The 25,629-nt window shown below is 37.5% G+C and overlaps 1 protein-coding gene across 5 annotated transcripts in view; it reads left to right on the top strand.

Annotated features, from left to right (window-relative positions):
• The first annotated feature begins 7,005 nt into the window (after positions 1-7,005).
• Positions 7,006-25,629, top strand: part of LOC107076750 (microtubule-associated tumor suppressor candidate 2-like) — a 206,970-nt gene continuing 188,346 nt past the window's right edge. For 3 of the 5 annotated variants that reach the window (XM_069190185.1, XM_069190181.1, XM_069190182.1), the window contains exons 1-2: positions 7,016-7,197; positions 15,349-15,423. The gene's annotated coding sequence lies outside the window, so the exon portion shown is untranslated. Of the gene's footprint in view, positions 7,198-8,161; positions 8,338-15,348; positions 15,424-25,629 lie in introns of those variants that run through there. The other 2 variants (XM_069190186.1, XM_069190183.1) reach the window with 2 other exon arrangements.

The following is a 25,629-nucleotide window of genomic DNA, read 5'->3' as shown; positions in this document are numbered from 1 at the left end:
GCTAGTGTGTTTTGACAAGATTATTTTCATTCTTATTTCAAATAGGAATTGAACTACTGCATGAACCACGCTAAGGTTTGGAGATGTCAGACTGCATTCTCTATTGTAATCAGGTTTCATTGAGTTTTGCTGTTGCATTAGGGGGATCAATTTAGTCAATTTCAGGATCTCAAGCAAGTGACAGTTTTTGGGAAAAAAGGGATTTAAACTTCATAAATTGATAATGCTATTCTCTCCTGACTACCATAAGTGAAGCTTTGGATGGAAACGCCCTTTAGAGCAATGTTACACTGTATGGTTCTCAAGAAGTTGAGAGTATTCATTTATAAGTCCATCACATTTGCGGTTCAGAACAGACCTTTGCAAAAGTTCTGCAAATTGTGTAGACAAACAAAGAAAATAAAAGGATTAAAGCATCTGTTGGGAACACTACTGATTCCTACTAGGGTCACTGAAATGAAACGTCTAGTCCAAAAGCACAGGGTGCAAGGTACTCACGGGGAAAGTTCAGAGACACATACTAACCTAGTGGGTAGGTATTTGTGATGAGCGAGAAAATAAGAGCACCCAGAGGAAGAGCACATGAACACTGGGGGGGGGGGGGATAATAAATTGCTGAGAGGAAGTAGCATTTATGAGCGTCATCAACAGACCAAGGAATATTTATCTTTGCCTCCAGATGGTGGCACTGACTGTTGACTGTTACAAGATGAAAAGCAATGTTGGCAATGAATAATCCCTCTCTAATATTTGTGTAACAGATACATTTTGAACAGGAAATGCTTTAAATTTAATATTAATGTTGATCAAGACATTTAAGGTGTCACCAGCAGTTAGGTCACAGCACTGGAAAGAAGCATCTTGGGTTATGGTACAAAAATAAGTGTATTCAGGAAATAAGCACTGTATACATTTCATTGAGAAGCAATGAGTGCAAGGCAGGGTACAGCCTGGATGGGGCACCAGTCCATTGCAGGGCAAGTGCAAGACAATCATACATGGGGACAATTTAGAGGCCACGCTAAAAGCCGAGGGTGTAGGTGGAAATTTGGCCCGGACACCGCAATCACTCTTATCGACAAATGCCTGGGGATCTTTAACGACCACTGAGAATAAGGACCTCGGTTTAATATCCCATCTGAAAGACGGCGCCCACTACAGTATAGCAGTGGCTCCGTGGCTAAGGATCTGCGCCTGTGGCTGGAAGGTTGCCGGTTCAAATCCCGCAGCTGGCAGAGGAATCCTACTCCGTACTACTGAGCAAGGCCCTTACTCCCAACTGCTGGGCACTGTACAATGGCTGACCCAGCGCTCTGACCCCAGGCTTCTCTCCCTGTCTATGTGTATGTGTCTCATGGAGAACAAGCTGGGGTATGTGAAAAGACGAATTCCTAATGCAAGAAATTGTACAGGGCTAATAAAGTGATGTTATGTTATAGCGTTCCTGCCACTGTACCGGGGCATTAGGACCCACACAGACTGCAGGGTGGGCGCCCCCTGCTGGTGCCACTAACACCACTTCCTACAGGCTCAACCCTGCTTAGGTTCAGTAGGTAGCCAGTTGAGAGTTGCAAGGTGATATGGTTGAAAAATCCTGATATTTCCCATACTTGCAGCCTGCCAGTCTATGACATTTTCTGAATGAAGCTTTAAAAGGTTTTAGCCTTTTAACATTTTTTATAATTAATTGCAAGATTCCATTGAGATTCTATAAATGGGATTTCTCATACACTTATTGCTGCATGTGTAAAACAAGGTTTGTTGCTGTGGTTGTTCAGGTCCTCATGTAAAACTGCCTGGAAGATCATTAGAGATTTTAGTTGATTCGAAAGCAATAATAAAAGGGTATAAGGATAGCTAAGCGCCACTCCAACAGTACTTGAAGGAGGATGGTGTTGTTGCCATAGCACGGTAGTTGGAGAACTGTATGACTAAGAGTAGCAGTACAAGTACCCATTACAATCACAAGACAGGTGGTGTGGAGGAAGTAAAAAGTATGTGACAGCTAATGCTGCCATCAGAGGATTTGTTAATGAATAGATTTGTAAAAATCAGCTGTGGTAACCGCTCAATTAAAGGCAGCCAATCACTGAGAAATCTGGTCCCCACCCCACCATATGGTTTCACCCTTCAAAATGGAGAGATATCTTTTACCCTTGGGATCGGGAAATGTGCAAATGTGCTTAGTCTCACCACTGCACTTGCTGGCCAAACTCCCTCCATAAAATCTAGAGGAGGCCCTGGTGAAATATTAAAAACATAGTCCATAATTCCAAATGCCTCCTATCTTTTTAAGCAGATTGCAGCTATTTCAAAATGTAATAATCATTAGTTATTGTCAGGTCTTTGGGGAAATCCTATGCAAATCACAATAAACCATTACAGAGTGGGGTTTTTACAAGTTGGTGACCTAGTAATGAATAAAGGTGTAATATCATGGAGACATCTCAAGAAACATTCCTCATTTCCAAATGATCAATCAAAAATGTACTTCAAACTTACAGATGCTGTTCTGAAACTAACAAGACAGTGTATTTAAAAATGAATTACACTCTTCTTGAAAACCCCCTTCTATCTCAAATATCTAAATTGAAGTCTGTATGTATTACATAAAAACATCAGACAATGATTTTCAATGAAAATATTTTTCAGCTCAGAACTTTAATAAAAAAGAGACAGGAAAGCATGGATTCACATTTGTAGAAATGTGAAGTTTTGGTCTCCAAATAAAAAAAAAATCTATTCAATTCAAATTAATGCATAGGATATATTTTACTTCCAGAAAGTTTTTCAGATGAAATTACAAAAATACAATTACTGGAGATGTGGTAATACAACGTAATTTTTCTCACATGTTTTTTACATATCCTAAGGTTTTAAAGATTTTGGAAGGAAATAACTAAAATATTAGAATGAATTTACCCTTTCCTTTAATTTATCCCCCCAAATTATTTTAATGAGCAACTTTTCTGTTGTACAGGTAAGTTGAGAGCTATTAAATTAAAACCAATTTAAGATATAAAGCCTCCTTTGTTTGACACTTTGGACTAGGACAATATTAGTAGGAGTCTGCTAAGTATATAAAACTATTCATATGTTATTCAATTTCATATGTTAATTAGTTTGTTTTTTTTGTTTTGTTTTATTTCTACTTTTAGTATGTAATTCATACAATCTCTGATTTGATACGTAAATTAAATATAATTCTGTAATAAAAAAGTACTCTGAAATATGGAGGTGTATAATAAATCATGATGCATGGCTACAACAAAGAAAAGACTTAGTACGACTGACACTAATGGGTGCAGAAGGTTACACTGTCACGTCTCACCTTTTAACCCTGGAACAAATCTCAGCGTCTACAGATCCAAAGGAGTCTATTTTAAGTTCGCTGTTCTCATAAACTGTTTGAGATTTGTAAGGGATGAACTGTACTACATTAACAGTGAGTTGCAATGAAAATGTATGCTTTTTAAAAAAAATTGATGTCCTAATTGCGGACGCATTTCTAATTTCCCCCCACACAGCTGGGGCCCAAGACCCCTTCAGAGTGCCATCTGGAAATATCAGTGTTATTGCTGTGCTAGAGACACAGGCGAGAACTTGCTTTTCATCCAGTTGGTCAAACATACAATAAGCCTTGAAATGAAAAGTGTTTGGTATTCACATTTCAAACCTCTGTCTTGTGGGAGTGGGATTTTGTAATCTTTCCAATTTTTTTTGTTATACGCACGTGATTTTTTTGGAATTGTCATTTGTTGTTTTTTAATGTCTCAGCCTACAGCTATGAACCCAGCAACCTCACACAAGGGAGGATGAGAAAGTGTGAGCAGTTTCCTCCCACCTGCCTGCCTTTGATCCACTTGTCTTTAAAAACCTCACAGGCAATGCTCCTTGGAGGAAAGCTTCCAAGCTGCCACTATTCACTTGCCTTGGCTTGAGGCTCTGCAGAAACTTCCACTTACCTTTGCCAAACTGGACATTCTCCATGCTTGACCCTGGCCCTTTCATGCAGATGTTTTGGATGACATCCTGTATGCACCTCCTTGAAGAGGACAAAGCACGCCCTTCTTGTGTCAAGTAGTAGAACATCTTTACACTGTCCCAATGCGGACAACAAAGGCCCTGTTAAGAAACTGTTGGTGGAGCGAGTGGATGTCCTACCATCTCAGCCCTCGGTGTGTCTGAGCCAGCAGTGGAGACTGGAGAGCGTGCTACACAAGGAGTTTTGTGTGTCCTTGTCGATGGGGCATCTTAACCACACTCAGGCACTTTCAGCAGCATACACTGCTTATCTGGCAGAGGTGGCAAGGACACCATACTGCCAAGGCCTCAGGTCCAGTCCATTGCCTCTCGCTGTCTACAACTGGTCCAAAATCAAGTTCAAGTTCAAGATTGTTGTCATTATACTGATACACAGGTATATGGTATAATGAAATGCTAATTAGCTAGCTCTCAGACGGTAAGTAGCACAAAAAAACAACAATACAATTGAATAAGAAAAGAAAGACAGAGACAAAAGGCAATGTGCAACACAACAACAGGAAACAGGTAATGTGAAAAACAACATCAGTTGTGCAAAATCATACATCAACAGAACAAAATAAAGGATAGAAAATTATGGGGAGTGAACTTCTTGACATGTGAGGTAGAGGTAGATTTCAATGTGTGTTTGAGATCCGACAAAGAGAGAAGGCACTGTGAGGGTTCAGATCGTAGGTGAGGGTGGCTGGGAGTTTAATAGTTTGATAGTGCGGGGGTAAAAACTGTGAGTCTGGTAATCCAGGCCTGAATGCTCCGGTACCGTTTTCCAGATGTTAGAGGGTCAGACAGTCTGTAGCTGGGGTGTGTGGGGTCTTTGATGATGCTTAGAGCTTTCCTCAAGCACCATCTGTCATAAATGTCCTGGATGGATGGGAGGGCAACCCCAGCGATGCATTGGGCAGTTTTCACCACCTGCTGTAGGGATTTGCGGTCAGCAATACTGCAGTTGCCATACCACACAGTGATGCAACCTGTCAGTGTGCTTTCTGTAGTGCATCTGTAAAAGTTAGTGAGGATCTGGGGACATATCTTAGGGCTTCTTCAACCATCTTAGGAAGTACAGGCGCTGTTGTGCTTTCTTGATCAGACAAGTGGCGTTGAGAGACCATGTGAGGTCCTCAGTGATATGGACGCCAAGGAATTTGAAGTTATTGACCCTTTCCACTCCTTGGTTTTGCTGACCTTGAGGGTGAGGTTGTTGTCTTCACACCACGTTATAAGGAGATTGACCTCCTCCCTGTAGGCCCTCTCATCATTGTCTGTGATCAGACCTACAACTGTGATGTCATCGGCAAACTTGATGAGATAGAGTTGGTGTTATGTTTGTCCTTACAGTCGTGGGTGTAGAGGGAGTAGAGCAATGGACTAAGCACACATCCCTAGGGTGTGTGACAACATACTGGTCATGGTATGGTGGGCAGTAGTTGTATAGTACAGTTATTCTCCAATTTGTTGTCCACAGCCTTGTATTCCTTGTGTCAAGAATTTCAAAAGCACTTGGTTGTCTTTTTTTCCCTATCAGCAAAGCTCGCTCCACTTATACTGCTATATTACTCGTGTGAGTCATTTTAGAGACTGAGGAACGTACATCTTTCAAATAAGATAATTTGTCTGTATTGTTACTTTAGAGCAGTGGTTCCCCATGCTGATCCTAAGGGACAACAGCATCTGGTGGTTATTGCTCCAACTAGGCCTTTACTCACTGGTGCTAATTGATCTGCTTGCTTATTTACGCCTTTTCCACGCTCGTCAGTTTAAAAAAAATCCCGTTAATGTACTGTATTATTTTCAACAACTTTGGCATACAGAATTTCATATAGTCTCTCTTCAACATGCTAATTATGAATTTGTTCACTTATTTAGGTTAAAAAGCTCTTAACTGACAGTCATGTTATAATGAACAGCCAGATGGGAATGGTAATATATCAGACATTCCCATAGCAAGTATTTCATTTTCCTTTGGCTTAAATCCCATTGGTTACATTTTGGCTAATGCACCAGAATGAGGGGAATTCTGAGTCTTAGGGGTTGGCACAGGGTTGATATCAATTCTGAACCATAAGCCTTTATGAGGTACAATAAAATAAAAACACCTACATTTGGAATAAATAAGTTTACCATTAAGATTACGGAGAAAAAAAAACAGAAGACAGCACTCCCCCAGAATCAGGACTGAGAACTCTGATGTACTAAGTGCCCCAGATACTGAGACATTATATTTATATTTTTGTACAGCTCCACACATTCAGTTAAACCAGGGGTCTGTGACCTAGTCTTATCTTTCACCTGGTTGAAAAGGCTGAAAACACCTGTAAACATTTGATGAATGAAAGCAGGTAATCTGTTGAATTAATACAATCTAAGGTCCTTGAAGGCTAGAGAGTACTTAGACTTTAGTCTTAAATGATCTGTAAATTACTTACTTTGACAAGTCACCTGTTTGATCACAATGAAATCGTTTCATATATTAAGACACAAAGTAATGGTGACCTACAAAAGGTGCTGAATTGGGACCAAGATCCATGTTAGAAATCTCTATTATAGAGTATGTATTTTACTTGTTCAGATTTGTGCCGAAGCACTAGTATTGCAGTCAGTTTTTTTTCTCATTGTATAAAGGCACCATTCACGATTAAAGCCATCTCGCAAGTAATTAAATCGCAAATAACCAATCTAAAAGAACTAAAATAGTTGATAATTTCATCTCACAAGACAACCAAACTAATCAAACACAAAACCAATGGATATAAGAAACCTTCGTCTTCGTACAAAGACCAAGAACAAATCACGATTGTTGAACTGTAGTTAGAACTCCCTTAAAAAAAGAAAAAAAAAACGTCTTTTATATTTTCTAACTTTAGCCGATAAAAAAATTCTTCTCAACCTCTCTGACGCTGTTGTGCACCTATGGATGTTGCACCTTCCTGTTCTTTGCCAGCAGGTGGAGCCTTCGGCTTTCTGAAAAGCATGGGTTCTCCAGGGGAAAAGATCCAGATTGCTTCAGGAGGAGAGGAGAGGAGAGAAACATTCTGCACCGTCTATCTCACCCCCAACCGTTTTCTTCGTTGCGTTCAGGATGGTGGTTAGTACCTGGTAAAGCACGAGGAGGCGGATGCTCAGCATTTCCACGGGAAAACGGAATCAAAATAACAGGTATGCACTGTTAGTTTCCGGGCGAGAAGATGCACAAAGCAGAGGTACAGGCGGTGCATCTGTGTATGGAAAAGGTTATTATATTCAGCATCGACTTGCTACGTTATATTTTTGCCTGCATTGCAAAAAAAAAAAATAGCACCCCACCTAGATGAAGAATGCAACTGCTGTGCTGTCCGGTGACAAAATTGCCTTCGCTGACATTCAAAGGAACAAATGTGTTTATGGCAACTTCCTTATATACTGTTTTTGTGTATGCTGTATTTGGTGGGCGTATTTTCAGTTCAATTAGATTAAAACTAGTTGTGACGCTGGCGCACAACAATTAGAGCTTTTTTACAGGACAAAAAGGCTTCACGTCGAGGAAAGTGTTAAAAAAATTAAACGTGGTTTTTAAATAAAACACACTGACTGTAGTCGGTGCCACAAGTAAAAGCCCTTTGCTGAGCTAACTGTAAGATCTCTGGAAGCGACACCTTTGGTATTGACCACGTAAGCTTGATCTATTTACGTCTTTGCAGTGATACCTGAGAGTGTGAGCGAATCTGCAAGCGTGGTCTTTGAGACGAAGTGAAAGGTCCAGAAATGAGTGCAATTATAAACGTATAACACATTTGCATGTAATTTGTGGGCTACATTGGTTTTCCTCTCCATAAACACACATACAGTGCTCTGTACTATGTTGTTTTTGTTGTTAGAGTTTAATTATGCAGTCATGCTGTACACATTTTGCGCCTGACGTTAAGTGTGCTGCTGTTCTTCACCTCTCAACGCAGTGCTCTATATGGTCAGAAAATGTGCTCTTGGTGCGCCAGTGACAGTGTTGTGTAACAGTAAACATAAGGAGGAATTTGCTGCAATACTATATTAACTGCAGAGCTATTTTAAGCTTGTTCTCTCAGTCGTCGGAACTACGGGTTGTAGATTGTTTTGCAGTGGTTTCCTTTGTATTATAAACTCTTCAGTTTTATAACAATGTCTTTATAATAGTTTACAAACTGTCCAGGGCAAACAGTATTAAACAAAACAAAAACCTTTAAATTGCTTCCTGAATGCGATGGTGTTTAAATTGAAAATGTGGGTTAGACATTAAGTGCGCCAGGGAAGAGAAGAAATGATACAGCTTGAAACTCCATTCAGGTAGAGGAATTAAGCGAGCCTTGCTCATTATTGGGGCTCAGGAGCTTCAGTACATCTTGAAGGTAGCGTTAAACAGCTGTCACTCAATATTAGTTCCATAAATAATACAACGGTAATGATGACTTTTGGACAATAAATGTGGAATGTAATTCATTAGTGAAAAATTTAAAAACTCTTTTCGCAAAGGCTATACACATTGGGCCGCTGTGATTCTTCCTAAAAAAAGAAAACCGGATTTAGCAACCAGGCACCATTTTAAAGACTTCCTCTATTTTGGTTCCTATGTATTTTTCTGTCTCATACTTATTTCAGAGAAATCGGTTCATTTCAATTGTGCCTATGTGAAACTGAAATTGTTTAGAATAATCAATGTATTTAAAACAGCATCTTAAATTAACCGCTTTGTTTTTACCTTCCATCCGCAATATCACGTTGAGTGCCTGATGGTTACTTTTTGGTTAACAAAACCTACAAGCTTTTATTCAATTTTAAACTGTCATTGAAAATATTTGAAGTTGGTCAAAGTCTTGACTTAAAGTAGTCTGTGTATGTTTACTGTAATTTTGGACTTACTGTAGCCTGTATCTGAGCAGGATTGTCTCATTTCCCATTTAAGCTGAGAATGCATTTCTTATTTTATGCTGATGCGGACTAAAGTCAGTTAAGACAAAAATACCTCACATTATCTTTTAGTTTTCACCTTAAATGTTTCTCAAGGAGGAGGTTTCATACAGCTTGTGCAAGACCTTTTCTCTTAACAAGGGCATTAGTTTAAATATCATCCAGGTGGGTGCTGCACATTGGTGGTGGTGGAGGGGAGTCCCCATTACCTGTAAAGCGCCTTGAGTGGAGTGTCCAGAAAAGCGGTACAGTATATAAGTGTAAGCAAAAATTATTATTATTAAATGTTCATATTAGCTGTAATACATAATTTATACAATTTTAAGGTGTTTCTTGAAAGTAATATTTTTTGTGTTAAATGTAAATTTCAGTCTTCAGAGCAGTACAGGAGCTTTTAATACTGTTTATTGGTCTATCTTTTAGATAATTACTTTAATTCTTTGGCAAAGTGTAGAGTGTTAATTGAGGACAACTCAGTACATGTAAAAGTATCTTTTTGCAGTATATAGCATTGGTGAAATTAAAAACAGGGTTATATTACCACAATGTATTTGTTTGTTTGTTTGTTTGTTTTTTTTCATTGAGTTGAGGGTTTGATTTTTGTTCTTCAGGTCTGTGAAAAATAATTGTTTTATCTGACCCAGATCACTTTATTAAGCCCTATACAATTTCTTGCATTAGGAATTTGTCTTTTTGCATACCCCAGCCTGCTCTCTATGAGGATTACAGAGAGGGAGAGAGAAGCCTGGGGTCAGAGTGCAGGGTCAGCCATGACACCTGGGGTAGTTGGGATCAAGGGCCTTGGTCAGGGGCCCAACAAAGTAGGATTCCTCTGCCGGCTGCGGGATTTGAACCAGCAATCTTCCAGCCTCAGGTGCAGATCCTTAACCACAGTGCCACCACTCTGCCCTCTGCGCTGCATTTGCACAATCGCTTGCACCACCTAATACCTGTAAAATGGGCCAGAGTGCTATATAGTGGTGATGCCCATCCCATCTGATCTTCACTGTTTTTTATTTTTGTATCCGCTCTGTTTTTTTTAGAAATCAGAACATGATCACAGTTCCCAATGGTTGCATTGATTCACTTGGGCAGTGCCTGAGTAAATTCTCTTTTGGTAACAAATCAAGAATGTCCTAAGAAACTTCACCTTACCTGTTGCTAGGAGCCCTGATCCAGGTACTGTAATCCTGGCATGCAGTGAACCAGCAGGATGGAGTTTGTTCAAATCCAGGCTGAGAACAAACTTTTTTCCACTTGGCTCAATGAGGAACTGACCAAATCTTCCAGTAGTAGCATGGAACCATGGCATTTTTTTCCCCTGCCAAATCCTTAAATTTCCATTTGGATTCCATTGTAATAATCATGATCACAATCACAAGACACCAAGGACCTGTGATTCTTTTTATACTGAGAGCCTCTTTGGACGTGTGACCAAGAAATTCTTATGTGTTTTTTTTTACTTTGTTGTTTACTACTGTATTTGTATATAATCATTGAACAGGCTATGACTCACAGAAGAAAATGTGATTTTGAAGAATGGTTTTGTACCTGGTATCTACTGGAAATGAAATATTACTGTAATTCACAAACGCTAGCAACCTGTTCCCATAATGTCTCTCTTGACCTACAGATAGTAGGTTAAAGCAGGGTTTTTGATGGTCTGTGTAAGTGTAGCCAGTATTATAGTCCTTCTTCAGCTTAATGGAGCACTTAATTCACCAGAAAGTGTTTTTCACAACCTTGAGCTTTTCTTTTTTCTACAAAGTACTGTACGGATTGTAGTTTTGCAGATTCCCCCTCCCCCCACAATTTTCACACCAGAACATTTTAGACCTGTGAGCAAAAATGATAGTTATTCCTGCTTATGAAAAAGAAAAGAGATGGTAGATATCCACTGATGGGTTATAATATCTGTAATACAATTTCCATCATCTTGACCTGAGAATTGCATGACGTGAACACAACCGTACAAGTTGTGGAGATCAAACAAGAGGAATCTGTCATATTAGAAACTGTTCTTTTTCTTTTTAGATACAGTCTTTTCTGTAGGTGTTGTTAAATAGCAGCCTTCGTATTCACTGTAACTGGAGAGCAGACATTTTTAAGAAGAATTAATGTGCTTTATTTTTATATTTTTTTCTTTAGGAAAATCTAGAAATTATACATTACTGGTGCAACTCAAAAAAATAAGCAGACGTCTGCATTATCTCTCAAATGTGAGAAAGATTTGAACTTAAAAGGAATGAGAATACATTCAATATACAGTACTACAGCTGTGCTTTATTAGCACATGCTACAACTAGCATAATGATGTTCAAAATTTCCATTATAGAAGTTATTAAAACAAATTAGGGGCAGACAGATTTAAAAACAGATCTTGTATCATATCTCATGTCCATCACATGCTACATGGGTACCAGAGGATAAAATAGTATAATTATCAACTTAATCGGGAACAGAGATATAAAATAAATAACTTTTATACAAATTTGTATTTAAATGTGCTGTAGTTGAAGTTTTGTCCACGTTCATATTAAAATAAGAAATTAAAAATGAATGATTTAGTTTTTTTTTTTATTAGCAGCATTCTTGTGATCTAGGGAGTTCCAATTTTATCTGTTTTACATTGCACAAATTGTAACGAACCTCCTTTCAGGATGACGTAGTGTAATGTGATATTAGAATAGTAGTCCAAGCATTAGTATCTCTGGTAAAGGGCATGCTGGGGCTTTTCATGTTTCTGTATATAAAAATTGTTGGAGTAGTTTGTCTTTCTCCTACAATACATTTATTCCTCTTTTGCCACGACGGACACGTCTATAATGCAACATGTTTTCACTTTCCTATATAGTAAGTGTGGAATTCAGCCTGTTTTGTCACATCTTTAAAACTCTTATGTGAGTTCTTCTTGTTTTTTTTTCCACTGGCCCTGGCACGTTGCCATTTTGGACAGGCCATACTTATTTTCGATGAGAAAGTGATTGCTGTATGGCAAAAACAGAGCAAGAGTACATCACTTTCATACTCTGGAATGGGTCTCAAATTATGAGGTTATTGAGGTAGCATCATACCAATTTGTCGTCAATGTTTTGCAACTTGGCAAATTTGAAAATTAAAGATGACACACAAAGAAAGAAGGAATAAGGATCCCGACTGGCTGGGTGATTTGTAACTAGCAAAAGCAAAACAGCTTCACATTAAGGATGTACTGTACCTGTCCAACCATAAAACTTATTAGTGTATTAGCTTAAAAGATCTGATCTGCGGGGATATTTAACATTGTTTTTGAAAAGGTATGCCATGCTTAACTGACTTTGTTGAACAAGCAACAATAACACACTGAGTTATCGTATATTTAGATTTTCTGAAGGATTTTGAAGATGTACTTCTAAAACAATAACTTTAATAATTGAATTTTGAAAAACATTCAAATGTTTGAAGTAGGTAGTTTGTTTACCTTTTCTTAATTGAAAACTAGTTAATGTATAGATAGTGGATAATCCTTTGACTGGGGTGATATGCGTAGTGGAATACAACAGGGATCAGTGTTAGGATAAATGATCTACATTCTTAAGTAGTTAGCAAACTGTTCAAGTTTGCAGATGACACCAATATAGGATGATTAGTAGTCACTGTATAAGCAGCAAAGGAAATTCTAAAGGATTTAGATAGAATTTAAGACTGGACAAACTTTTGGCAGATAATGTTTGAAATAGACAAGTACTGATTGGTACAATGTATGCGGGTAGAAAAAAACATAAACGATAGAAACTGCTGTAAATGGGTAATGATCTTGAAGAGGCTATGTATTAAAAAGGCTTAAGTACTGTATCTGTGTTGATATAATTTACATCATCTAGACCAAGTGCGGAAGAGTTGAAGGGTAAAACATTGGTAAGATATTGGATGAATTAGAAGTGTAGAATTGATATCAAGGGATTTTATATTAACATCTCACAATGCACTAGTGAAAACTTGTCAAGCATATTGTATACAGTACAAATCTAGTCACCACGTTACAAATATTGCTGTGCTGGTATCCATCCAGACAGTTGCAACCGGATACGTTCCAAAGATTAAAGTAATGTCCTATACTGACAGGCTAAAATAACTCAACCTTTTCATTCCAGAACAGAGAAAACTACTGTACATGAGGAACTGATTCAAGCGTTCAAATGGAAGTTAACTTCTTTCAGTTTGACTTCTTTAGTCAGTCAGTTAAGCAAAAATCAAACGTCACGAACAGATAATAATGTGGAATTGCTTTTAAAACTGAGAACAGATGGCACTTTACACAAAGGTTAGTAAGTCTCTTGCATGGGACAAGCGGTCCTGCCATGAAGTTGAAGCCGATTACCTGGGTTATTTCAAGAAATTGCTGAATGAGTTCCTGCGATCTGTTAGGTACAGTTCTTGCATCTAAAGCACATACAGATGATCTGAAAGGCCTGAACCCCTTGGCAATCTTTAGTTACTCGTGTAACTAGCTGAATAAAAGTACTGTAAATCAATTTTAAGTACCTTCTTTAACATTGCTGATGCCGTGTTGAACACTCTTTCCAGATCTGAATTCAGTTTCAGTACTCTTGACCCATTCAGTAAATCTACTGAAATAACTACTCGGTGAACCTTAGCTTAGAAAGACTTACTGTCAAGATGGCTTAGTTAAGCTTTCTTTTGGGACATAATGATGAAATTAGGGAAAGTACTGTATGTGGATAAAAGAGGACTTGAGATCACAGGCTTTTTCAAGGTAGTCCCTTTGGTGTTTTCTCATTAATACTGAAGATTAGCTGGCACACTGTCTGTAGTCTGAATAGGATAGTTAACCCTCATATTACAAGCCGTAAAGAGTCACTAAACTGGAATTTAAATAGTAAGGATTGAAACAAAGTCACTTGGCATAGCATTTTTTGGTTTTCACTTAGTTTAGTAGTGAGGCTTATTGCTCAAAGCCTTACCAAACAGTGAAATTAGGACTACTTTGACATCTCCAACTATAAAGGCTGTTGCATAATTTTACCCCTACGTATAGTAACAAACGGAGAGGTTTAGTCATCCCATTACTTTTGTTTTTCAGAAGCTTATTGATCCAAGGGACGTGCCATGACTTCTTTCTGTAATTGGCTGAATATCAGATGAGATAAATGCTCGCAACATACAGTAGTTCCACAAGCTTTTGTGTAAAGTAGTGCCTTCTGTTAGTGGTTTTAAATGAACTGTTTTCACCTGTGTTCTCTGGTTTGTGTTCCAATATTAACATACTTCAGGTTCCAGGCTTTAGAGCTAGAACTGAATAAAGGAGTGATGAGTCTGTCTGACAAGCTTTCTAGTGCCCAGCAGTTCCAGGATTGGGTTTTGCACAGCAACACAAGGGAGCAAAGGCCTCTCATGCCTGACAGATCCTGGCCAGTTTTGCCCTGCTACTTGAAAGTCCCAGTCAGAGTCTGCTAGCGTTATAGTCTGGACTTGAAGTAGCTGCTTCTGGAGTGAATGAGCTCTATTTGCTTTTTTAAATGTTGAAACGCTGCTTTGTTTAGCAGCTTGATCCATTTCAGGTTTTGTGTAATGCTGACTCTTGCAGAAGAAAAGCTAGTATACTATATAATGAAAATACTTTAAACAAGTAAATATTTTACCTTTAATTATTAATTATACAGCACTAACCAGTTAATCTATTTCAGCATCATATTAGGAGATTGTGGCGTACCTTTAGAAAATATTACCCCTTGCATTCCACATTTACCGGCCCTGTTATCTCTTACGCACTTGTGTGGGAGGAAATGCACACTTGTCATATTTAGTATTAGAGAAGGTGATGTAAGCAAGCGATAGAAGTCACTAACCATTTGACATCTACCCACCCACCATCACTAAACTCCAGGAGTACTATGTACTGACAAGAAACCTTTCACCCAGACCAGGCTGCTTGTAACACCTCAATGATACAACTTATTTACACACAGGGGTTTGCAACAGCAGCAACAGTTATGGAAGTTATGGCTTTTAACTCAATTGGGTTAGAAGTTATGGCTTTTAACTCAATTGGGTTAGAAGTTATGGCTTCTAACTCAATTGGGTTCCATGTAACATCCGTAAATCTAAACAGTCATCCAGCACTCCTACAGTAGCAATGTCATTAATTGGTGTCTGCAGACAGCACAGTTACAGATAACACTTGAGCTTTGATGATAACTGACCAAGGATGGCATTTAGTGATGAAAATTACGTTAATGATTGTAGCGCATTTATTTACATTAAAAACCAAACAAGGTTTGACGAGGTCTCTGCAAAGATAACGATGATATCATAGGGTGATCAGCTTTGCTTCTGAAACCTGTAAGAAACTTTTGTTGTTAAAGTTTCTTTCCTTCACTTTTTCCCCAGGGCTTTCTCTCATGTTCTCCCCAGCAAGGAACAATTTTCTCTGATGGCACAACAGCACTTCCTTTCTGATTCAAGGTAAGCCTCTTATCATTCGTTTTATCGATCTGTTTACTCCTTTGCAGCTGAAGTTCAAAGTTCTCTTTGAAGAAAAACACATTTTCAAAACATCGACAAAAAAAAAGAGAAATTGAAAAAAAGATCAAGTAACGGAGAAAATGGTGTTTATGTTTTGCTGTTTTGTTATCAAGTGACCTGTGTGGAACCTGTGGGTTGTTCCTATGCCATGTTGTGCTGTTTTTAGGACATTTATGCTGGTGTCTGTTGAGTTTCAGTGCTGCTGTTGAAATTAATAAACTTTTATAGAATAGAATCACATTAATTGTGATTGGAATATATGAAATGGTTTCTGTGAAAATGATTCTACACAAAAGAGAAAGTCTGTGTTAAATTAAAATTGCAAACTGATTCAGAAACCTCAAGAGTCCTCTAGTCCAGTTCTTTGATATGGTGATATACTGAAATTTTGCTTCTTTTAATGCTACCATTACATTAATGGATAATTGCATTGTGAAATTTCCTTTTGTTGTGTCTAATGCATTTTGACAGATGAAGAGACCTTAATTTGACTTGAATTTAAAAGTTCCATACAATATAATGTACTGTATGGTACCTTGCAGAGGTACCATATTTATATACCTATTATATCTGTGTAATATAATGCAAATACATATTTCCAAGTACTGTCCTGAGGTTTTAATGGTGATTTTTATTATTTGATAAATAGGATTTTAATTGTGTTGGCTTGCTGGCTTTCATTGCTGCCTTACAGGATTCCAAACTGGAGTATCTTCTGTCTGGAGTCTGCATGTTCTGTATTCCACCAGGTTCTGTGTGTGCCCTATGATGGACTAACTTCCTTTCCTGGGTATATGCGGATATCTGCCTCATTGCAACCCTCTATAATGATCCCTGATACAGCCAGCAGTAGCTTTTTAAATAATGAATCATTAGTTTATTTCCTTAAATAAGAACCTCACTTCCTTAAATCAGAATGTATCCTGCTTGGTATTTTTTGAATATGCAAGCTTTTTGTTCATTGAGTTCCCAGACCGCTTCTGAAAAATTGTTTGAATGGTGCAAGGGGCTCCTCTTTTCTTCCTAGCAAATGGAAATTTCCTGAGGTCATTCATTTCCATATATGAGAGGATGGGGTGATTAAAAGGAAGCATTTGTTCAGAGCAGCAATCACATTATATGAAAAAGTATTATTTGTCTCAATTTGTAAACACCATTTTATTATTTACGCTTAAAAATTTTATAGAAAAAACAGTCATTAGAATTTGTAGTTTTTCATCAATATCAGTTACATGCACTGTTTATAAGGAAAATATTTAAGGAAAGCAAGATGGTTGGTAAGGTAGGTGCCAGTATTGGGGTGGGGGAGAAGAAGCATTGCAGGTTATACTATTAGCTGTTCTTTTCCCCATTTCTCTCAAATTTTTAGTTTTGCTATGAGAGTATCTGTGGCATACTGTAGTTACTTAAGCATAAATCTTACACGGTGCCAGATTTTTAAAATCTGTGTGAAGTGATGAACCTTGTGAATGTTCCTATATGAAATTAAGCATTAAATTGATATTGCTGCTCATTTTTATTGTATTGCCCCTAACGTTTTGGTAGTGTGCTTAGTTTCTTAATTCAAACGTTTTTCATTTTTTCATGAATATGAATGTCCTTTGTCTTTTGCCAGATCTGCTGTAAATAATCTGTCACTGTCACATAGTAATTTGCCATTGGAGGACGCTAATGGATTTATATTTTTGTGCCAGGAGCTAGATATCAATTTTGCAAGATAACTTTGTCCTTAACAGCAAAATGTTAATAATAGGATTCCAGTTTTATTGGCAGTAAAATTTTGATTTAAAGCATTGTGCACCAAGACAGTTCCCAAGTTTGTTGCTTAAGCGTTCTTGTAGTAGTTCTCAGCAATGTGGTATTCAGCACTAATACCTTTTAATGATACTGTAGATTGCCTCTGGTTGTAGATGCGTACGAGAGAGACTTATACCCGTTTTCAACCGTTATACTCTATAATTCCTGCTGTTTCTACCACAAGCTAACCTATCAATGGTAATTGCCAACGGTAATTTCTTGTATGTTAATTTAAAATGAATTCTTATTCTCTGCTGTATTATTTTTATAATGATTTGAATAGAAAAATACTTCATATTGGTCATTTATAGAACAGTAAAAAACATTTCATGTAGTTCACATTTGAGTTGTCATTTGTCTGGTTCACATATGCCCTTTGTAGCCAGGATATTGCTGAGCACACCATATTCTGTTGGTTTAATGGGGAGTGGGGGGGATCGACAGTTTTTAGAGTAACCAGTCAAACCTACACTGGCTGTCTTCGGGCGATGCAAGGAAACCAGGGCACACGGCAAAAACAGATGCTGAGACGGGGAGAATATCCAGACTTCACGCAGACAGGCACCAAAGGGCAGGACCCTGGAGCCGTGAAGCAGCTGTGCCACCACGTTGCCAGCTTGTTCCATTACTAGCTCACTTTTACTGGGGTCCTCCAGAGCAAGCACTGCACAGATGCGTTTGATTATGGCCCGTCTTTCTTCTCCAGTTCGAGCTGGCCGGGATATCTTCGACTTGCTGCGTAACAGCGCTCCCAGCAGTGGCTGCCCTCAGTGCTGTGAGTGAGAGGCTTTTTTATTTTGCTCCCTTGGAGGAAATCTGGACTTGGAGACTGATGCCAACATGATGCCAAATGTCTCACACGCTGTGTAGCTCACATTGGAGAAACTGAAAAGACTGGCGACTCTGTGAGAGCCGTCTCTCAGAGAGAAGTACTGTACTAAGTAAAATATGTACTGTCCACACCTCTCAGTATTCTGGTTATGGATCTTATAGAAGTAGCTCCAGAAATGGGTGGGAGAGAGAGGTGTTCATGATCCCGTATTTAAAAAAAGAAAAATACATTTGTTTCGGAAGTACTGTATAAGCAAGATAGAAGGATGTCCAATAAAATTCAGTGAACCATTCTGAGAGACGTTTGAGCAGAGAAACCTTTTTTTTTTATTGCCTTATAGTTTTAAGACTAATTATTCTAATTATTAATTAGACTAGTGGCAAAAGATATTGCACAAGTATAAAATAGTAGGGGATTAGTTTTTTAGTTTATAGATTTCACACCGTGTCCCAGTTATAATTTTACCTAAATGTCATGGTTTTTGATCTTCTGATCAAAGAGTGGAACCAAGTGACATTGAATTCTGTTTAAAAGCTTTTAAATCATGGCTTATTGATCTGTGTGAGCTCAACCTACATTTTATAGATTTTTATGTCATCATGAAAGGTGTTCTTCCCTGACCAGCAGAACAAATCTCAAGATTTTTTTTTTACTGCAACATGTTAGGAGCAGCTCAAATATGGGTTAATTGCATACCAAATCTCTGAACTGTCTGACAGGTATTTTGGGATAATGGTCTTTTCCATCCATTATGTTATCTTTATTGACAGTTTATATTTATTTTCTTTATATGTGGAAACATTTAGTCTTTAAATGGACACCGACCACAGGTTCAGTAACAGCCTAGTTAGAGAGGAGAAGTATTTATTTCATGCCAGAATGGATCAATCTTTCAAGACTGAAATTGATGTTGTTTTCACTCTTTCCTGTCTGACTCTAATCCTCTTCTCCTTTGAGGACAATACAAACATTGCCATTTAAAGTTCTCAAATCCCAATATTTGCAGCAATAGGTCATCTTTTAATTTGAGTGGAAGAGGCATTAAATTCATGTGTAATAGCTTTTCAGTCGTGCCTTAGTGCTTTGTAGATTATATTGATTTATTGATTTGGATTAGAGAAGTTCTAGTATTTTGATTGATTTTGGACATCCCAGCTTTTAAAATAACTTGTCACCTTGATCAAAATGCATCGTTCTCTGTACGGCATATAACTGGTTTCTTCAGTCTTTATCAGTTTCCTGCTGACCAAAGCAGTTTAAGATTCTTAAGTGGTACTGACATAATCTTTCATTTTCTCCCTCTTCGATTATACTTGTTCTTTCAAATATTCTTCAGCTCATTATCACTCTTTATTTAAAATTCAAACTCCTAGTTTTCTTATGGGTTAATTGACCATCTCTTTGTCTGTGTTTGTCTGTGTAGTCCTATTCCCTGTATCTAGGATGCAGAGCTTCTACACTCATCAATAGGCAATACCAGAGTGATCATGCCTTTTTTGTGAGGATGAACTGCTGGAGAAGCCCATTAACCCTAACCTACATGTATTCTGGTAAAAACAGAGTACTTGAGGAAGACCCACCTTATTGTGGAGAAAACGTGCAAGCTCTACAATGGAATCAAAGCAGGAACTGAGAGGCAGCAGTAAGGCTTAAGTAAAGACACTGTAAGGCTTGTAAAGACACATTTTGGCTAAATTTCCAGATCAGTTTTATCAATTTCCGTGTCTGGATTTGGTGCAAATATCATCCAAGGGCTGGGTTCAGATTAATAAACACAATTTATAAAGAGGGCAACCTCTTCATTAAGGTCATACAAGGAAGGGTGCTCCTTAAGGTAATAAAATATGTCAACTTTGCACCCACATTAGATGAAGTTGTCAAATTGATTAATGAAACCTATATACAGTACATCTCCTGTAGTTTTCTGATGACGTAATGATGTTTGTACAGTACATAATTTGTTATGCTGTGTGTGTACATTTTTTTCAGAATGCTTAAATGAAAATATCCTTGATCTTTCTAAATTGCTAGATTCAAATGTTTCTACATCTCTACAAACCAAAAGCTAAGATGCTGAAAATGATAGAATTTAGCCTTAAATTCTGCAGAAAACTTGGAGATTTTAGTTTCTGCGTGCAAAACCAGACAAATATCTTCTTTGTTTATTGCTGTTGGCTGTGTGACCTTAAGTCCCTTTGGTGTCCAGATCAAAAGCGTCAGGAAATGCACTTTAACATTGATGTTTTGTGTTGTAGATTTTTATCTTTTAAGTTTTCTGTCCATATCTTTGGGTGTTATTTGTTATTTGGAGCCTGGAAGCACATCCTGAAAATTCCTTCCCTTAGCAGCACCGGTGCAATGTGTAGAGACATCATTCAAAATCCTGAGTTGCCAGTGTCCCATTTTCCTTAAAGGAAAAAAAAATGACACTCTTCTGTTAGCCTGTAATTTCTGTGCATTACAACCCCCAAGAGAGATTATTTCAGGGTTAGTGGAGTGTTGGTCCATATTCGCAACTGGCTTAATGACCCCTCCCCCATCACTGTCTTCAGCATCCAAGACCACATGAAGCCTAAATAATTGATTACCCCCCCATATTGAAACCCATGACAGCTAAAACAGAGCACAGAAATTATTCCCTTTTTTTACAACGTGCAGTGTGCAAGGTTAGTCCTGATTCACCCACTTTCATGTAATAAGGAAATAAATACAGTGCTGAGCACTTTGAGGAGGAGCACTCCCAGTTAGTTAGTCATGTTGTCTTGAGAACTCTGACTGCTTATTGTAGACAGCTGGTGGCTTCAGCTGTTTTAGTTGTAACCATACTGGTTTGGAGCGTGGTTCTTGTCGGATCTAATAAGCTAAGCAAGACTGGACTGGGTTGGGTGTTGCCAAGAAGGACAGGAATGGCAGTAAATCTCCTGTTGGGTGGGCAGTAGTAGTTTTTCATGATTTTTAGCTTGCACTAAGTAAAGACAAATGGAGATAAAGAAGTATATACGTAAAATATTTGCTTTTGTATTTCAGCAGTGGAGCATGAGTTAATGTTCATGATCTTGTAATTGTAGAGCTGGATTGAATCCATACACTGGGTCTCTTATGTATGGTATGTCCTTTGCTAGCTGTTTGAGCCATTTGTAGTCTCAGGGGTTGACTAGTGCTGTACATTTTATGCTTATTTTGTATTTGCATAGATACTGTCATTCGTCATGCATGAGCTTGGAGCACATAACTTCTTAGAATCCAGTTTCCATCCCTGACATATCCTTAGTATTCTATTAAAAACTATAAAGTGTAATTTAGTGTCAGTGCCAGTGCAGCATTGTCTTGGACAGAGCTCTTTTAAGAAAAGCTCACCATTCATTATTACAGTTCCAGACGTCAGTTAAAAAGACAAAGCAAGGGAGCTGCTGCTCCTTAATTTGTAGAATCTAAGATTCCTCCTTTATAACCAAGGAACAAAACCATAGTTTCATAGCAGGTTCTGTATTTTACATTAAAATACAGTGTATGCTATAGACATTAGAGTTGTCATGACAGGAAAATCCATTGGTGACTTAGAAAAAAGCCTAGCTAATCATTTTCCTTCCAAAAACTCACATTCTTGATCGGATCCCTATAATGAAACTGGTCTTGAGCTTTGTAAAGTATTTGATACATCTACTATTGGTCATTTCTAAAACCTATCTTAATAATGGATTATGAGAGACAAATATTAATATATATGTATCCATTCTACAGCATTTGTTTTGAAAGTTGAGCTTGGCTTCATTAGGCTGACATTGTCTCCATTCACATCATAATGACCGAAATGTAAACTTTCTGTTATTGTTCTGATTTGAACAGTAATACTTACTGGGCTGCAAACGTGACATGCTCTATGATTAAATTAGTCCCAATTTACACTCATGCCTGCACCATTTCTGTTGTGCTTTTAGTGAAGACAGAAGAAGGCAAACAGCTGTTTGGGAAAAAAAAAAGCTTTCGTATGCATATTCTCCAAGGCATGGTATTGCCTGAAGGAATTGTAGCAAAAAAAAAAACTAAATGGAGAAAGCCAATCATCTGTGTCACCATGTCAGCATCGTTTTCTTTCTGGTGCGCTCCCTCACAGCAGTCCAGAATGAATTTCCATTTTTTTTACAGCCTTACATAACTAGTCTAGGGGCATTCTATTAAGTCTGCCTGGCTTCTTCAGCTGGTTCTGCCAGATAACAGTCCTCCTTTTATGAAGACTGCTGTTTTCTGATTAATTAAGAGCCAAGTGTTAATAGGCTCTGGTTTGATGGATAATTTGAAATTATTAGAGGGTCCATCTCATTAAAAGAACAAGGCCTTTGGAGGTCTGAATCGATGGCTAACAATTACAAGCACAAATATTTGGCATTATTTTTTCTTGTCTGCAATTTAATAACTCATTATTTTTCAGGTTAAAATAATTATCAATAATTTAATTCAGTTACCTAGTTTAGGACCTAGGAAGTGCAGTACAATTTAAAACTTAAGACACAGCTGCGTTTCTGAAAAGAGAGTGCAAACAGAGGCATACTATAAGCCTCAAATAGTAATTGTATTGCTAAAAATAATTGATCTGCGGAATCTAGCCTTTGGAGTAATACAGTAATACTTTTCAGTAAGGAGCTTTGGACATTAAATACATTTTTACATTTTTGTTTGCCAATATCCTTGTGCTTTTTAATCAGGTCTGTAATTTAATTGCCAAACTTTGAATCCTCAGATCTTCATATCACTGGGCTTTTTTCATGCTCTGTTGCAACGTACAGTATCTTTATTTAATCAACATTACACTACTGTAACTCCTTGCTTACCTTCTTAAGTACCAGGCTTTAATTTGTCCAGAATTCTGCAGTTAAAATGTTAACTAAAACTAGCCTGCATACAATATAACTTAAAAAACAATAAAACTTCTGTAAATTGTGCTGTCTCCCTGTCACATTTATAGCTGATTCTCCTGGTCATGCATAAGGCACTGAATGGTCTAGGTCTAGGTTAGCCTAAAGGTTTACAGCATGAGTATAGTCCAACATTTGGTCTGAGATCTGCTGATTCAGGCCATCTTTCTCCACACAACAGAGTCTTTTCCTGTGCATCTCCATGACTGTGCAACTCAACATTCAAATCTGTTAGAGACTCTGTGGCATTCAGCTTTTTAAACACTTGCTTTAGACTGGTTGTTTTAAAGGGGATGTGCAATATTATTTTTGTATTTTGAGATGGTAATGAATCAGCAATTATGAGTTCATTTCAGACCACAATGAAACTACCAAGTATGTGGTAACATGTATAACCTCCAATTTGCACTGCAAAAGAGATGGAGTCTCAATGTATGCGTAGCAACTTATTGCTGTAATTTTCTGCGATTCAGAACGAGGCAACAAAACTTCCAGTGATGTGAAAGCAGCCCTATTACATTGTAAATATGGTTTAGACCAAGCAAATTTTGCTATTATATTAATTTTAGATGTCTTCATGAACACCTGTCATGTTTTTTAAATACTAAAGTATTGCAAAAAAGGAGCAACCTGCCAAACAGCTAAAATACCCTCATTTATTTTCAAGTTTTGCAAAAGGTATATTTCATTTACATGGGTGATTATTTTATGGTAAATCGTACCTAAAAGAAACATTCTAGCAGGACTTACATATTTGGAGGACTTGCTGTGCCATAGGCCATGTCATTGCCTGAATAGCTGATCGGAATGAGTGCAATTGAATGGAATTCAGCATGTCGACTTCCAGATGGTTTTGCTGATAAATACTATTTGTTAACACCGCATGCGGATCATGTTTGAACCTTTCTGGAGTGAAATATCTGTCGCACCACCTGTACGTATTCGATTCGTATAACACACTGAATCTTGTTGAGAAACTTGTCAATGGGATCAACATCAGTGCCCATGTTTATTACCCATCTCTTGGCTAGCTGAGTATCCCTTAGAAAAGGAAACAGTTTGACTTTCTGCTGATTTGAGAAAGTCCTCTGTTTCATATGCAACCGCTATGTACTGAAAAGCCAAATGCTTGAGAGTGATGCATTGTTTAAAATATATATGCAAGTTCAAAAACACAAAGAAGGATTTACTTTGTTAGGAGTAATTTGCTTACAGCAGGAAAAGCCACTTTTACATCACAATTTACATAAACTCTCGGTTCTAGTTTCTTGTCTGGCAGTGACATGGCAACCATATAGTAATTTAACAAAGTTTATAAATTTGTACTTAATTTAAAATGTGTAAAATGTTGTGATACTGTCAATTTATTCTGTTACCACGATTTAATAACTGGTTTGAGAAATTGGGACTACAGTTTCCTTTTATTAAAGTGTTTAAAATACTGTTTAGTTTTACCTTTGATTTTATTACTATTGTATATTAAATATCCTGTTTTTATCTTTTCAGTTCTGTTTGGTGTATTAAGCATGTAATATGTACAGAACTGAATTTTCTGAAGTACTTATAAATAAAAAGTACAATTGTTATTACTACTGTACAGTATGTACTGTATGTAGTGGCCCTTTGACCTTGTGCTTTAAATCATGTGTGGACTTGTGTTCTTATCAGACAGAACAAATTAGAAATGAAATGTTAACAGCATATCTCTGTGTGGAAGATAGTGATAGTACTGCAATCAGGCATTTGGTATGTTATCTCCCCATAGCAGAATAGAGGAGGTCCAGGAAAATAAGAATATTACAAAGAAGTGTAATTTGTTCATCATGGCTAGTTTGATTAAATCTCCCAGGAATTAAATTTCTGTCTTATCATTAAAATGTCAAATACAGTCAGAAATGGTAATATTTTTGTTCTGAAACTGAAGAGCAGGGGTAAAAGCCTAATATAACAGTGCCTGACCAATTTCTATTACTGAACAATCATAGCGATACTCTGTGTTTGTAAGTTCTTTGCATATTAAGTACTACCGTCATTTCTAAACAAATAGTGTATGCAGTTATTAGGTACAACCTACTGTTGATAAGCAAATTAATTAACGTTTTCATTCAATAGATGTAAAATACCACAACTGTACAACTGAAGGCTGAAAAATGAATGAAAGCAAGCCATCGAATACTGTGCTTGCACAAATGCAGTATATCAGGGCTGTCCAGTCCTGGCCATGAAAGGCCAGTGTGTTTGCAAGGTTTCTTTAAAGCAGCTGTGCCTGAAGAACAGGGAAAAACTGTCAAATTGGTCCACTTCACCCAATCATGGGCTATTTTAGGATCTGAACCTCCTGATCATGCTGTTGTTACTAGCTGTATACATTTTAAACCATTGTTAATGGAAAATAAGTTGAAATGTGCTTTAGCATTAAAATCGTTAAAAAAGAAACAGAATGGAAATAAGCTCCCGTTCAGTGTCAGTTCTGCAATGATCTGAACCTGAAAAAAAATAAAACCAAGGGATGCTTTTCCTATGTTCTGTGAAATAGTATGGTGAATATCTTTGATGGAAGTTTTGGCAAGTTTCCCGATTCCGTTTTGTTACAGTAGTTTACAT

The sequence above is a fragment of the Lepisosteus oculatus genome, chromosome 5, assembly GCF_040954835.1.
Source record: "Lepisosteus oculatus isolate fLepOcu1 chromosome 5, fLepOcu1.hap2, whole genome shotgun sequence".
Lineage (NCBI taxonomy): Eukaryota > Metazoa > Chordata > Actinopteri > Semionotiformes > Lepisosteidae > Lepisosteus > Lepisosteus oculatus.
Note: the sequence above shows the minus strand (reverse complement) of the source record. Positions and strands in the feature narration are given on the sequence as shown.